This window comes from Labeo rohita, chromosome 18 (assembly GCF_022985175.1).
Source record: "Labeo rohita strain BAU-BD-2019 chromosome 18, IGBB_LRoh.1.0, whole genome shotgun sequence".
In the NCBI taxonomy this organism is placed as follows: Eukaryota; Metazoa; Chordata; class Actinopteri; order Cypriniformes; family Cyprinidae; genus Labeo; species Labeo rohita.
The window spans coordinates 26,256,312-26,270,928 of NC_066886.1; positions in this window are offsets into that span (position 1 = coordinate 26,256,312).

Genomic DNA, 14,617 nt, shown 5'->3' on the forward strand with positions numbered 1-14,617 from the left:
AGAGATTCTGTGTACTGTTTTTTGGTAGCGATCGGAGAGGTAGAATCTAAACCATCTTAAAGCCTGCCATTGGATACCCGCATAGTTTTGTAGTCGATCTATTAGTATGTCATGATCTATAGTGTCAAACGCAGCATTAAGATCAAGTAAAACTAGCACGCAGCCTTGATCTGATGCAAGAAGCAAGTCATTAGTGATTTTAACAAGTGCAGTTTTTGTGCTATGATGGGGCCTGAAACGTGACTGTAATTCTTCATAGATATCATTTTCTTTTTTTGTTTTTTGCAAGAAGTAGCACAGGTGAGCTGATACAACTTCTCTAAAATTGTAGACATAAACGGAAGATTCACTAGGGTCTAGTTGTGGTTTCCTAAAAAGAGGCTTAATAACCGCCAGCTTGAGTGGTTTTGGGATGTGACCTAAAGATAACGATGAGTTAATAATATTGAGAAGCGGCTCTTCTGCTACAGGCAACAAATCTTTCAGTAATTTAGTGGGTACAAAATCTAATAGGCATGTTGTTGGTTTAGACGCAATGATTAGTTTATTTAGCTCTTCCTGTCCTAAGGTTGTAAAGAACTGCAGTTTTTCTTTTGGTTTGGCAAAAGAAGCTGACGTATCAGACTCTGTGGAATCTACATTTGTTATTGTATTTCTGATGTTATCTATTAATAGTCATTACTATTATTAAACTGTAAGCGAATATTTAGATTGGGTGGCGTCTGGTTATTTGTTAATCTAACCACTGTGCTAAATAAAAACCTTGGATTGTTTTGGTTATTTTCTATGAGTTTGTGGATATGCTCAGCCCTGGCAGCTTTTAGAGCCTGTCTATATCTGGACATTTTAAAATCTGGCAATTTTAAAAACTTCCAAGTTCTCCATTTGCGCTCAGGATTACAAAATATAAGTATATTTATATGACATTTTTTTTTGCTTCATCTGCTGTCTTATCTGCTTTCCTTTCTTAAAGTTTAACCAAATCTTTAATTATGGTGTCTCTTTTCGAACAGCAGAGAGAATATGAGTCCTTAAAATAATATACGGTGGCAGCTAGAAAGGATGTGTGTCACTCTGATTTTCCCTCTGTCTGCTCTATATGTTCCTCAGATGAAATCCGAATATGTCTCTCATCTGTTTTTGATTCCCTTGTCAGACAGCCATGAGGAGCATCTGTTCTGTCACGTAAGCACAGATCAAGAGCTTGAGGTTCCTTCACTGCATCAGCAGTGGTTACATAAATCACAAATCACAAATCACAAAATCACAAAGACAAGAACAGCAACAAAATCTGTTGCAGACTCTATTCTGGTCTAGGATGAATGCTTTTTTGGTTTAATTATGTTGGGGTTTTCGTATGGTTCTTGATCTGAATACAACTGCATGAAAAACGCCCTTGAAGTTAACATCTAACATGCACTCACTGTTTTTACTTCAATTCAGATTGTATGATGCCTGTGCTGTTAATGTTCAAAATTTGTGGAAACCTAGTTTCACTTTTCTTATTTGCCCTGTTTGCTCTGTCTGCTCTGAATATGATATTGTCTTTTGGAAATTAAAGTTTAATCCTTGCATGCTAATGTAACAAATAAAATAGAATTGTTCTCTTGTAATCCTGACAAGAGCTCAGTTGCTTTGAAAGTCTTTGCCAGTGACTCTCTGCCAAAGGCTTAATGAACTTGAACTCTTGCTGAAACAGCATAAGAAAGTTTGATCCCTATCCCACTGTGTCTGAGAGGCAAAAAAAGCCTCTTTTTTCGTATATAGTAAGTGATTTGTGGAAGGAAGTCCAGTAAACTGAACCTGGTGATTCAGCGCCACACCATGTGGAGACCTTCTGGGAAACCATGTCTTATGGGTAACTTAACGACTGCTGTCAATGTGACCAACACTCCTAAACACAGCAGATAGAGAAGATGAATATGGCAGTGGTATGTTTTGGCCGACACTTAAAGAGGAGCATTTCTAAGAAGAGCATCCTGAATAATAAGAAGACTTTTGAGAACTTCTCAGCTTCGCATTTGCATTCTTATATCTGGAGGATGTTCATTGTCCAGCCATGAAAAGACTTTTTTGAAACTGTTTCAAATGGGTTTTCTCTTTGAAGCTATTCTTGTGATTTTATGCCAGCATTCACTTTCTGTACGTAGAAACTGAAATAATCAGGTTTATTGAATAAACAAAAAGTGCACAAGGGCACAACTTTTGAGAAAATGAGACTACCAATAAAACAACATTATAAAGGTGCTGTCATATTTACTGTTTCTCTAAAAAATTCACAGGAAAAACCAGTCATTCCAGTCCACCAATGCAGTGTGAAAGTAAGCTATTTTCTCCCTGCTTAAAAAAAAAAATAAACAAAAAAAAAAAGTAGTAACCATCACGGAAACTGTAGTGGTTTCTAATACAAATACCATTACAAACCATCAACTGTTAACCATTAAAACCATTAAAACATTGGTTTTGAGCCATATTCCATTAGGATTTAATGATTTTAACAAGCCACCAATAAAAGGTGACAAATTACCAGTAGAGACCCACAGGGACCATTAAAGTTCACATTAAAACCAATACAATATAACCAAATTCTTCAATGTGTAAAAGTGCGAGACTTTTATGATCATTTATGATTATGATAATAAAATAATATGATATCAGAGTACCAGCTTGCAATATAAATCAGCATAATGGACTGTTTTCTGTTAAATCACTCACCTTCAGGTTACAAAAAATGTAGGTGACTTTTTCAGTAGAACATAAAACACTTTTTTTTTTTTGTTGTTGAAACCATGATTCTTGGTGATTCATAAAATACAAGTCAATGGCTACCGTCACTTTGAAAGTCAACAGGCAACACAAAATAAATACCTGTACCTCCTGACAATATATTGAGGTCTTATGAAACGAAAGAGTCGGTCTGTGCAAGAAAATGAATATTATATATAACAAATCTTTGTTAATTTGTTTAAATAAACTGGTTCAAATAACCAATTCACCAGTTCTTTTATGTAATCATGCAGTTATGTCATGTATATGCAGTTATATTATCAAAGGAGAAGTCCACTTCCAGAACAACAATTTACAGATGCTGTACTCACCCCCTTGTCATCCAAGATGTTCATGTCTTTCTTTCTTCAGTCGTAAAGAAATTATGTTTTTTTTTTTTTTTGAGGAAAACATTTCAGGATTTTTTCTCCATATAATGGACTGATATGGTGCCCCGAGTTTGAACTTCCAAAATGCAGTTTAAATGTGGCTTCAAACGATCCCAAATGCAGTTGTAAATGATCCCAGCCGAGGAAGAAGGGTCTTATCTAGTGAAACAATCGGTTATTTTCATAAAAATAATACAATTTATATACTTTTTAATCTCAAATGCTCGTATTGTCTTGCTCTCCCTGAACTCTGTGTATTCTGGCTCAAGACAGTTAGGGTATGACGAAAAACTCAGATCGTATTTTCTTCCTGAACTTAAAAATTGTCCTATATCGCTGTTTTACCTTTTTTGTTAAGGGTGTTTGATCTTCTTTGCATGTTCACTTAGCAAAAACTTGAGCCAGAATACACAGAGTTCAGGGAGAGCAAGACAAGATGAGCATTTGAAATTAAAAATATTTAAATGATAATAACCGTTCGTTTCGGTAGATAGGACCCTTCTTTCTCGGCTGGGATCATTTACAACAACATTTTGGATAATTTGAAACCGCATTTAAACTGCATTTTGGAAGTTCAAACTCAGGGCACCATATCAGTCCATTATATAGAGAAAAATCCTGAAATGTTTTCCTCAAAAAACACAATTTCTTTACGACTGAAGAAAGAAAGACATGAACATCTTGGATGACAATGAGAAACTGTAAAAACTTTAATTTGTCCCCTGCTCAGTTTGGTGTGTATATCACCGCCTCATCTGTCTTTGGTCTGAGGTGGAACCGTTTCCTCAGTTCAAACTGGTTCAGACGGTTCAGTCTGATTTGGTAAACTGGTTCAACTACGTCACTAAAAAGCACCGTTTCAAAAGAATGATTCGTTCATGAACTCTGGACCGATTGCCTGAAGGTCTGGATTACTGGTAATAATGCTTTAAATAATGTTCAGTTTCTTGCACAGAACAATCATTTCACTTCATAAGACCTCAATATGCCATCAGAGCCACAAATATTAATTCAGTGTTGCCTGTATATGGTTATTTAGGCTTTCAAATGATGGTAGCTATTGACATGTATTATGTTAATGACCAAGGACCACAGTCTGAGCTAAAAATCTTTCTTATTGTTCCACTGAAGAAAAAAATATCACCTACATTGTAAATGATCTGAGGGCATAAATGAACAGCAAATTTTCATTTCTAGTGAACTATCCCTTTAAATGTTCCAGTATGTTTATTTCAGATGGGAGGACGGCATGATCTTGGATACCTTATCACTGAGATTAAGTGTTGCTGTAGCATGACGTGAGACAGACCTTACTAGGCAAATGCTTTGATAAGTGCATTGAGTCACTGTCTCTGTTATGGCGAGAAGTTCAGACGGTCCTTGCAGAGAGTGAATAAACAAATAGTGAATTAAAAGACTGAAGATAAACGGGTTTAGAGAGGTCATGATGACATAACAGCAATAAGTGGTGATGGAGAAGAATCCTGCTGTGAGTTAAGCAAATACAATCTGTTACTCTTATCGTTCCAAAAGAAAAAATAATCTTTCACCCATCATTTTACATTGTGAAAATGCAAAATTAAAAGTAGGGTAAAGTTGATTTCAGAGAGGCAAACAATAGTAAGCTAGCTTTGAAGGCATAAGATCCCACCCTATCTGCAAATCACTCTCCAAAAAAGTGCTTACCTAATGTAGGTAATACTTATTGTTTTACCTGTTATCCTGTTTTGAAAAGGATAAAAAAAACAACAAAGATTATTGTAATCCTCACAAATCATGTTTAATTAGAATTGGCTTCTGGCTCTACGTTTAGTAGCAGTGTGGAAAAGATGAGGTCAAACATGCTCTGAAGCAGCTCTGTGATTATAGAGAGCAGAAATGACTGTACTTTCACAATCAGAGCAGATTGCAAACTTTTGTTGTTCCATTACTACATGACTGGTCACTTGAACAACCGTTCCAGCATTTTAACGAAACTAGCCAAATTAGAAGACAAATTGTGAGGATAATTTGTCTTCTAATGCATTTGACTGGTTACAGCATGGTACAGTTGGCCCCTGCTGGTTAACTACCAAAACTACATAAATATGGTTATCTTCTGGTTTGAATGTAAATGCTAATGGTTAGCTCTCAGTTAGACTTTATCCATGTGTGAGAGCTAAAAAGACTGTGGGACAGAGAGAAATAGTGTTGCATCATCTAAAGCACATTCATCAGTGATCTCTGGCTGGTTTGTGGTTTGTAATTACTATTGAGAGGCCATTGAATGCAGAGACAGTGATTTCACAGTTAATTTCTAGCAGATGGCCAAGCTTCCGGAACAGGACAGTCAGAGAGCGGACAAAGGTCAGGTCAATCCAGGTCAAACGTACCAGAGTAAAGACTCACAAACATTAGGCCTTGTTTATAGATAAACCGTCACTAAAGAGCATTTGGGCACTCATGTCCAAAGGCATTTATATTAACAACTTCTTGTAGTGCAACATTAACACAGAGGTACACTCTGAGCATCCAAAATGGTGAAAAATGGTGACAGATTTACTTTTTCTGAAAGTGTGGATGAAAAAGACAAACATAGCCTATACTTGATACAAGTTCTTTAAATATCATTATTTAAGTTCACATCTGGATCATAACTGTACACGCAAACATTGCTGATTTTACTACAGGTCAATATGACATATAAATACACTGTAAAAATAAAAAACACAATTTGTTAAGTCAGCTTAAAATAATTTGTTGTCACGGGCATCGTTTGCAGGAATGAGGAGTTGGGACGAGGAGACCAAGAACATAAAGTTTATTTAAATAATCCACACTAGGAACAGGAACGAACAGGAAGAGCACGGAATCCACACGCAAACACAATGTACAAGACTTTAAATGACATGGAGACAATACAAGAACCGACAACCAATCGGGGAACAGAACCAAACTTAAATACACCGGCTAATCAGACGAGGACAGGTGAGAATTATTACACAATGACGTCATGATTGAAAACGGAACAGGAAAGACCAAATAAGGGCATACACAGGGAAAAAAACACAGAAACAGTCCACAGGGGTGTGACATTAACCCCCCCCCCCCATAAGGCGTGACTCGCGCCGTAACAAATACACTGGGGAGGGGGGGTGGGCACCCTGGAGGCTCGTGCAGGGCAGACACAGGAGGGAGAGGAGGTACGCCTCCAGGGCGGATCAGGGAGCTCAGGGAGCCATGGTGGAGCATACAGTCCTGGATGCCATGGCGGGTCAGGGAGCTCGGGGAGCCACGGCGGAGCATACAGTCCTGGATGCCATGGTGGATCAGGGAGCTCGGGAAGCCGCGGCGAAGCATACAGTCCAGACGGCCATGGCAGGTCAGGGAGCTCGGGGAGCCATGGCCGAGTACACAGTTCAGACGGCCAAGGAGGATCAGGGGGGTAGCCCCCCCCCCCAAATCTTCTTGGGGGAACTTAGGGTATTGTCAGCCTGGGAGAGTACAGGAAGGCCGGGCTTAGGAGGTGCTGGCACAGGAGGGTGCTCGGGAGGCGCTGGCACAGGAGGGCGCTCGGGAGGCGCAGGCTCAGGAGGGCGCTCGGGAGGTGCCGGCTCAGGAGGGCGCTCGGGAGGGCGCTCAGGCTCTGGAGGGCGCTCTGGCTCTGGAGGACTGGACAGGACCAGCGGAGACTTAGGAGGGCTGGACGGGACCAGCAGAGACTTAGGAGGGCTGGATGGGACCAGCAGAGACTTAGGAGGGCTGGACGGGACCAGCGGAGACGAAGGAGAGAATAATCCAAATTGATCCTTAGTGTCCTTATGGCAAATGTGGCTTGCCATATTGTTAGACAATATTCCAGAGCGCGGAGCTGCATCCAGCCGGTTAGAGCGCGGGACAGCAATAAGCCGACTCAAGCACGGGGCCGTGGCTGGAGTCCGTGAATGGGCCGCGGTCGGAATCCGTGAACGGACTGCAGCCGGAGTCTGTGAGCGGGCCGCGGTAGGAGTCCGTGAGCTGGGTTCTGGGCTGAGGATGAGGGAGGAGCTCTGGAGAACTGGGGTGAGCTCGTTGGAGCAGCAGGTGGAGGACACTGGCTGGTGGTGAGCTGGAGCGGCCGCGTGTTTACAGATGGGGGGAAGATTAGAATCTCCCACATCAACATAGAAATTGGAATTACAAAGAGCAAGGACATATTTGATAAATTCCGCTACGGGTTTGCGGCAATCGTCAGGAGTTATGGAACAGTTTAAGTTCAAGTTCAGTCAACTAAAACAAGTTTATTCAACTTGAAATGTTAAGCTGTACTAAGTAACAAATTAGATATTTGTGTTTGCTAAACTTAACAGATGGGTAAGTAACCCAGCTGCCTTAAAATTTTGTTGATTCAACTCAAATATCTAAGTTGTCACTTAGTATAATTTAGCATTTTAAGTTGAATTTTTTTTTTTTTTTTTTTTGAGTTGACTGAACTTAAAATTTTAAGGCTCAAAGTTGACTCAACAAATTGTTTTTTACAGTGTAGGCTGTTTGTGTCCAAAATTAAATGACAAGAAAAATATTCTGTACTGAGAGTCCAACTTATTTGCTGCTAAACATTTTAGGAAAATACATGAATTCAATAATATATATTTTTACACATTTTGTATGTACGGTACAGACAAAAATAACAGCAGAACAAATAAATATTTCCCATGCAACAGTATCAATAACATTGTCAAACAGTGTTAAAATCAGGTTTACGAAAATCACATTTATCTCTGTGGTTGTTTTGTATTCATATATATATATAATTGTCAAGGTTTTTGAAGTGTGCATCATGTGCTAACAACTGCTATCATACAGTTAAGGCAAACTATTTAGAAGTGATCACTTTGATGAAATCTAGTCAGGTTTTTTGTTAAGGAATGAGTAAGACACATTCTGACACTTCATGGTTGTTTTTATATGATCCAAATTGTTACATTAATCCATCCTGTGAAGTTTAGGTTGGTATTTTTTTAGTACATGTAAAACAGTGCTGGATTGTGCTGACTTCAGGTATACATTTACAAAGAGCGTCCCTGAGCATCCGGTGATACTAGCTCAGAAATTTCAGAAATTTGGATTGATAACGAGCAAGCAGTTCATTCATATTCATTCATATGCATGCATGCAGCTGATGTTTGAATGTAACTCATTCAAAATATATCGTCAATGTCATACTGACCAGCATACTGTAAATAAATTAAATGCATTTTCTCCATTTATATACAAAGTATACACGTTTTATCATCTATTATCACTTTTTGATTAATTTTACCTGCTCTAAATGCAGATACAACAATCAACAATTAGATACATATCATTACTAAAATAATATTTCTAAAGACAGAATTTCTAATAAAAATACTACAGTTCTCTTTATTTTGATTTTTGAGACAGTTTTAAACAAACTGTCTTTACCACACATAAATAACACATGGTGGGAAAATAATGTATGCATTTTGTGATTCAACTGCAAAATACAAAAATAAGCACAAATTCATTTTAAATAATTCTAACATTTACAGACATGTAGCATGTTAAAGATTTTACAATTATTACTCTACTTCTCCAGTAGGAATCCACTTGATAATCAAACATTAGGAGAGATTCTGGATGTCACCGTTTCAATTTAAGCTCCTCTACTTCTGCGTATCCTCAAACCAGGTTTTCACTGTGCTCTTGCTGCATTCAAAGTGTCTCATTTAATGCTTTACAAAATATGCTTTAATACAAACATCCATTAGACTGCAGTATGTTTATTTGAATCTGAAAGACAAGAAGAGACATTAAATGATCATGAGAGCCCAGATACTGAATACTCATGTCACAGTACAAACAAAGAATAAACACAGCATTAGTTATAATGTGTAGTATGAAGATATTTTAAATCATAGGCCAAAAACCAAAATACATGCAGATGACAAACTCCAGATTTGTGGCTGTCAAGGACAATTCTGATAAACTCTTATCATGGTCTTCCTCTAAAAAAAAAAAATCTGTTTTTAAACTGTGGATTTGTTTTATATATTGCAGACAGATTTTACTTCAAGGCGAGTTGAATTTTCATAGTCATTATCACAAAATAAAACCCAGCAGGCCAACAGAGACCCTGAAACATGACTGTACTTCATTTCTTTCATTATGGTGAGACTTACCAAATAAATATATTAGCATGACATTGGGTGGAGTTTATTTTCTTAATAATCTAATGACACTAAGTATTCAGATACAAATCAGTCAAAAGTTTGAAATCATTAATGTTTTATTGAAAGAAGTGCTCACCAAGGCTGCATTTATTTGGGAAAAAAGTACAGTAAAAACAGGAATATTGTGAAATATTATTACAATTTGAAAAAGCGGTTTTCTATTTGAATACATGTTAAAATGTAATATACAGTGGGTACGGAAAGTATTCAGACCCCCTTAAATTTTTCACTCTTTGTTACATTGCAGCCATTTGCTAAAATCATTTAAGTTCATGTTTTTCCTCATTAATGTACACACAGCACCCCATATTGACAGAAAAACACAGAATTGTTGACATTTTTGCAGATTTATTAAAAAAGAAAAACTGAAATATCACATGGTCCTAAGTATTCAGACCCTTTGCTCAGTATTTAGTAGAAGCACCCTTTTGATCTAATACAGCCATGAGTCCTTTTGGGAAAGATGCAACAAGTTCTTCACACCTGGATTTGGGGATCCTCTGCCATTCCTCCTTGCAGATCCTCTCCAGTTCTGTCAGGCTGGATGGTAAACGTTGGTGGACAGCCATTTTTAGGTCTCTCCAGAGATGCTCAATTGGGTTTAAGTCAGGGCTCTGGCTGGGCCATTCAAGAACAGTCACGGAGTTGTTGTGAAGCCACTCCTTCATTATTTTAGCTGTGTGCTTAGGGTCATTGTCTTGTTGGAAGGTAAACCTTCGGCCCAGTCCGAGGTCCTGAGCACTCTGGAGAAGGTTTTCCCTGTACTTGGATATCCTGGATTCATCTTTCCCTCGACTGCAACCAGTACATACCGCTTAGAATTAAGGCCAAAAAGTTCTATCTTGGTCTCATCAGACCAGAGAATCTTATTTCTCACCATCTTGGAGTCCTTCAGGTGTTTTTTAGCAAACTCCATGCGGGCTTTCATGTGTCTTGCACTGAGGAGAGGCTTCCGTCGGGCCACTCTGCCATAAAGCCCCGACTGGTGGAGGACTGCAGTGATGGTTGACTTTCTACAACTTTCTCCCATCTCCCGACTGCATCTCTGGAGCTCAGCCACAGTGATCTTTGGGTTCTTCTTTACCTCTCTCACCAAGGCTCTTCTCCCCCGATAGCTCAGTTTGGCCGGACGGCCAGCTCTAGGAAGGGTTCTGGTCGTCCCAAACGTCTTCCATTTAAGGATTATGGAGGCCACTGTGCTCTTAGGAACCTTAAGTGCAGCAGAAATTTTTTTGTAACCTTGGCCAGATCTGTGCCTTGCCACAATTCTGTCTCTGAGCTCTTCAGGCAGTTCCTTTGACCTCATGATTCTCATTTGCTCTGACATGCACTGTGAGCTGTAAGGTCTTATATAGACAGGAGTGTGGCTTTCCTAATCAAGTGGTAATCAAGTGAAGGTGTAGAACCATCTCAAGGATGATCAGAAGAAATGGACAGCACCTGAGTTAAATATATGAGTGTCACAGCAAAGGGTCTGAATACTTAGGACCATGTGATATTTCAGTTTTTCTTTTTTAATAAATCTGCAAAAATGTCAACAATTCTGTGTTTTTCTGTCAATATGGGGTGCTGTGTGTACATTAATGAGGAAAAATTGGCTGCAATATAACAAAGAGTGAAAAATTTAAGGGGGTCTGAATACTTTCCGTACCCACTGTATATTCATGTGGTCAAAGTTACATTTTCAGCATCTTCACACCAGTCATCAGTTTCAGATATCATTCTAATATGCTGATTTGCTGCTCAAGAAACATTGCTGATTATTATCAGTGTTGAAAACAGTGTTGGCGAATAAGACACCAAATCAGCACATTAGAATGAATATTTGCCATCACAGGAATTACATTTATAAAATACATTAAAAAATGCAGCCTTGAAATTTATTTCAAAAACATTAATGATTCCAAACTTTTGACAGGTAGTTTATTCTATGTAATTAAAAGTCATTAAATGTAAATATGTGATGCAACTGACCACCATGAGAATCAATTATCCCAGAGATCCAGTTAATAATGCTCTTTACAGTGTCCTATAGAGTATTTACTGGATTATGTTATCCGTTCATCCCTTCTTATCTGGTGGTTTTCACATGAATGTAACATGCTTCACATGTGAGCATCATGCTTCAAATCCAAGCCATACTTATTGCCCATCGATATTGTACTTTACAGTCAGACGAGTCAAAACAAGATGTTTAAAAAGTCTTAAAATTGACTATAAAGTAAATTATACCTCCAAAACCAGATGGATAATTCCACACTGGAGTTTACGGATGGGCAGCATTATGCTTCCTAAGGCACATTGTGGTGTAGTTAAGTGTGTGATGGGCACCAATGTCTCCACTGACTCCGAAGCCAAGCACACAAATGCTGTTAAAAACGGCACTGGGCTGTGCCACATTTCTGAGATCAAAGCACGGTCCGAAAAATACCACAGCCCTGCTACCATACTCCTGAAGGAAAACACAGGGACAGAGAGACACGATGGACATTTATAATATAAATTAAAAAATATGGGGTTAAAATAATGCTTAATAATTAACCATATTATTCCCATCATATATGCATCATATGTGTCAGCACTGTGCAATAAAAGGTTTAGATTTCTCTAGTCAAAGTTCAGTCTAGAGTATATCATCCCTGAATTAAAACACCACAAAATGAATGAACCCACAACTAGACTCAAGACTTAATAATACAGTGCAACTGCATGCTAAATGCATTTTAACCTCTGAACCTGAAGCTCTCCTCCACAGTCTGATTAATCGTTGCTGAAACTGAAGTCACGTCTAAAGTTCACAGATCCAGCAGACCATTAGTAACTCTGTGGACTTTCAACAGTCCTCAAAAAGACTTTTGGGCATTGAAAAATGAGCTATGATTGAATTAATGAGGTGGCATAATCTGTAACCCACAGAAGATGAGATTTAAGATCATTCAAGCACTAAAATTATCTCACACGTGATCACACTTGGACTGAAGCTGACCAGAGTCTGTGTTAAAAACACACAATTAAATGGGATTTGTGGACTGTGTGCTGGTAATTGGCTGATATTATGGTTTACTGAAACTAAAGGGTGAAGTGTTCTGATGTTAAAGTCTCTACAAATTCAACTGGGATACATAAGTAAGCCATTTGTAGGTTGATTTTCCTGAAAAATGGGAAACACAGAGTCTGTGAGAATGCTGCTTTATTGTTTGTCCCTTCTAAGTGATGCAAAAAGCATTAATGTAAATGTAATATAAATGTTTTGCAAGTAACATAGCGTTAGTGTCATAATAATGACATCCGGTGCATTAAAACACTTCAGTCAGAGCAAGATATCTATATACTTCTATCTATATAAAATTCAACAAGATATTTTAACTGTACATCTACAATAAATAAATAATATTGGGTGTATTTTTGCTTAGTTTTTATTCAGTTTATGAAGATGCTGTAAATTGAATTATTATATATTCTATCATAGTTACTATGGTATTCCATACATGTCATTTACATATTGTTTTCCATTTGCAATGCTAATTTCATTCATTTTAACTACTTTATTCTTAAATTTAGACTCAGCATCCACTGCATCTGATATGTTTTTTATTGCCTCTAGCGGTGGGGGGAAAAATCGATTCACATTTGAATCGTGATTCAGTCTTATAGCGAATCGCATTGATTCACAAATTTCAAAAATCGATTTTCTAGTTAATATAATAATAATAATAATAGCATGATGTTGTCAAAACAAAACAGCAACAGCAACAGCAATGGAGGATGAAAAACACATCCTGCTTCATTTTCAGCCAGGGTGTTTGGAAAAATATTATATTAATTATTGATCTTTTGTTATTATGGGAAGTATTCGGAAAGGGATGGAAAATGAACAACGTGTTCTACGGAGACACTGAACAGCTAGCAGTAGCTTGTTACATTAGAGTACATAATATGATGTGACGAGTCGACTGCCTCCCCCCCTTATTGTCAGCTGCACCCCGTCGGTAATCGCCGCCCTTCACCAGGCTCCCGACGGGAGTGGGCGTGTGGGAGGAGGAGGGGCGCCGAAACATCCAGGTCTGGCGGCGTGTGATGAGGCACACCTGATGTGAATGAAGCCTCATCACCGCCGCTGTTAAAATGCCGAGCGCGCCTCTCCTCAGGAGACCGGTCTCTTCCCTGTGCATGCACGCTGGTGTCCTCGTGGGTCCAGGAAGGGGTGAAGAGGGAACCAGCGCCGCAGGACGAGTTGCCGGACCCCGCGGGTCCGGATGAGGACCGCACCCGTAACGGCTGACGGGCCAGGATGCCGGGCCGTGTTATCCCCCAGAAGCGCCGCGTAGGTGGAGGAGGACGATGCCGCTAGAGAAGCCGCCGCCCCTCGCACCCCGGACCTGAGCGGGGGAGCGCGTGCGGCCGCCGGACTCCGCCCCTTACCTGGACCCTTCCCTTTTGGAACACTACCCCTCCTTCACGGAACCCCGTCACTTCGAGGACACCAGATCCCCCTTTTGTTTTGGACACTTTTTCCCCTTTTTTGGACACTTTGTTTTATTGTTTAATAAAAGCCTCTCCGAGGCCTGACGTCACGCCCACTGTGTCGCTTTGCTCCGCCCCCGTGACAAGTGGTGGAGAATGCGGGCATGGGCGGAGCTTAGGCAGCGCAGTGGGAATCACCTGGTGACGTCATCCCCTCTCGCTCGCAAAAGAAGTCAATGGAGATTCGGACCCGGAGGACGGAGAGACGACGGTGACGGCCTCCCAGCCGCTAAAGGGGTAAGTGACTTGTTTCATTTAATATCACTTACCCTGCGGTTGGTTGAGGCTGTCGACTAAATTCCGGTTTCTCTGTCCCCGGTCCGGTGGCGTTGCGAGAGGGAGTCGCCCGGAGAGGAATCCCCGCCCACTCCGACCGCTGGAGCCTGGTTGAGGAAGGTAGCACTCCTGCGTGGGCGGCGACCGGATGACGGGGATGTCGCTTGGGGGGGGGGATGTGACGAGTCGACTGCCTCCCCCCCTTATTGTCAGCTGCACCCCGTCGGTAATCGCCGCCCTTCACCAGGCTCCCGACGGGAGTGGGCGTGTGGGAGGAGGAGGAGGGGCGCCGAAACATCCAGGTCTGGCGGCGTGTGATGAGGCACACCTGATGTGAATGAAGCCTCATCACCGCCGCTGTTAAAATGCCGAGCGCGCCTCTCCTCAGGAGACCGGTCTCTTCCCTGTGCATGCACGCTGGTGTCCTCGTGGGTCCAGGAAGGGGTGAAG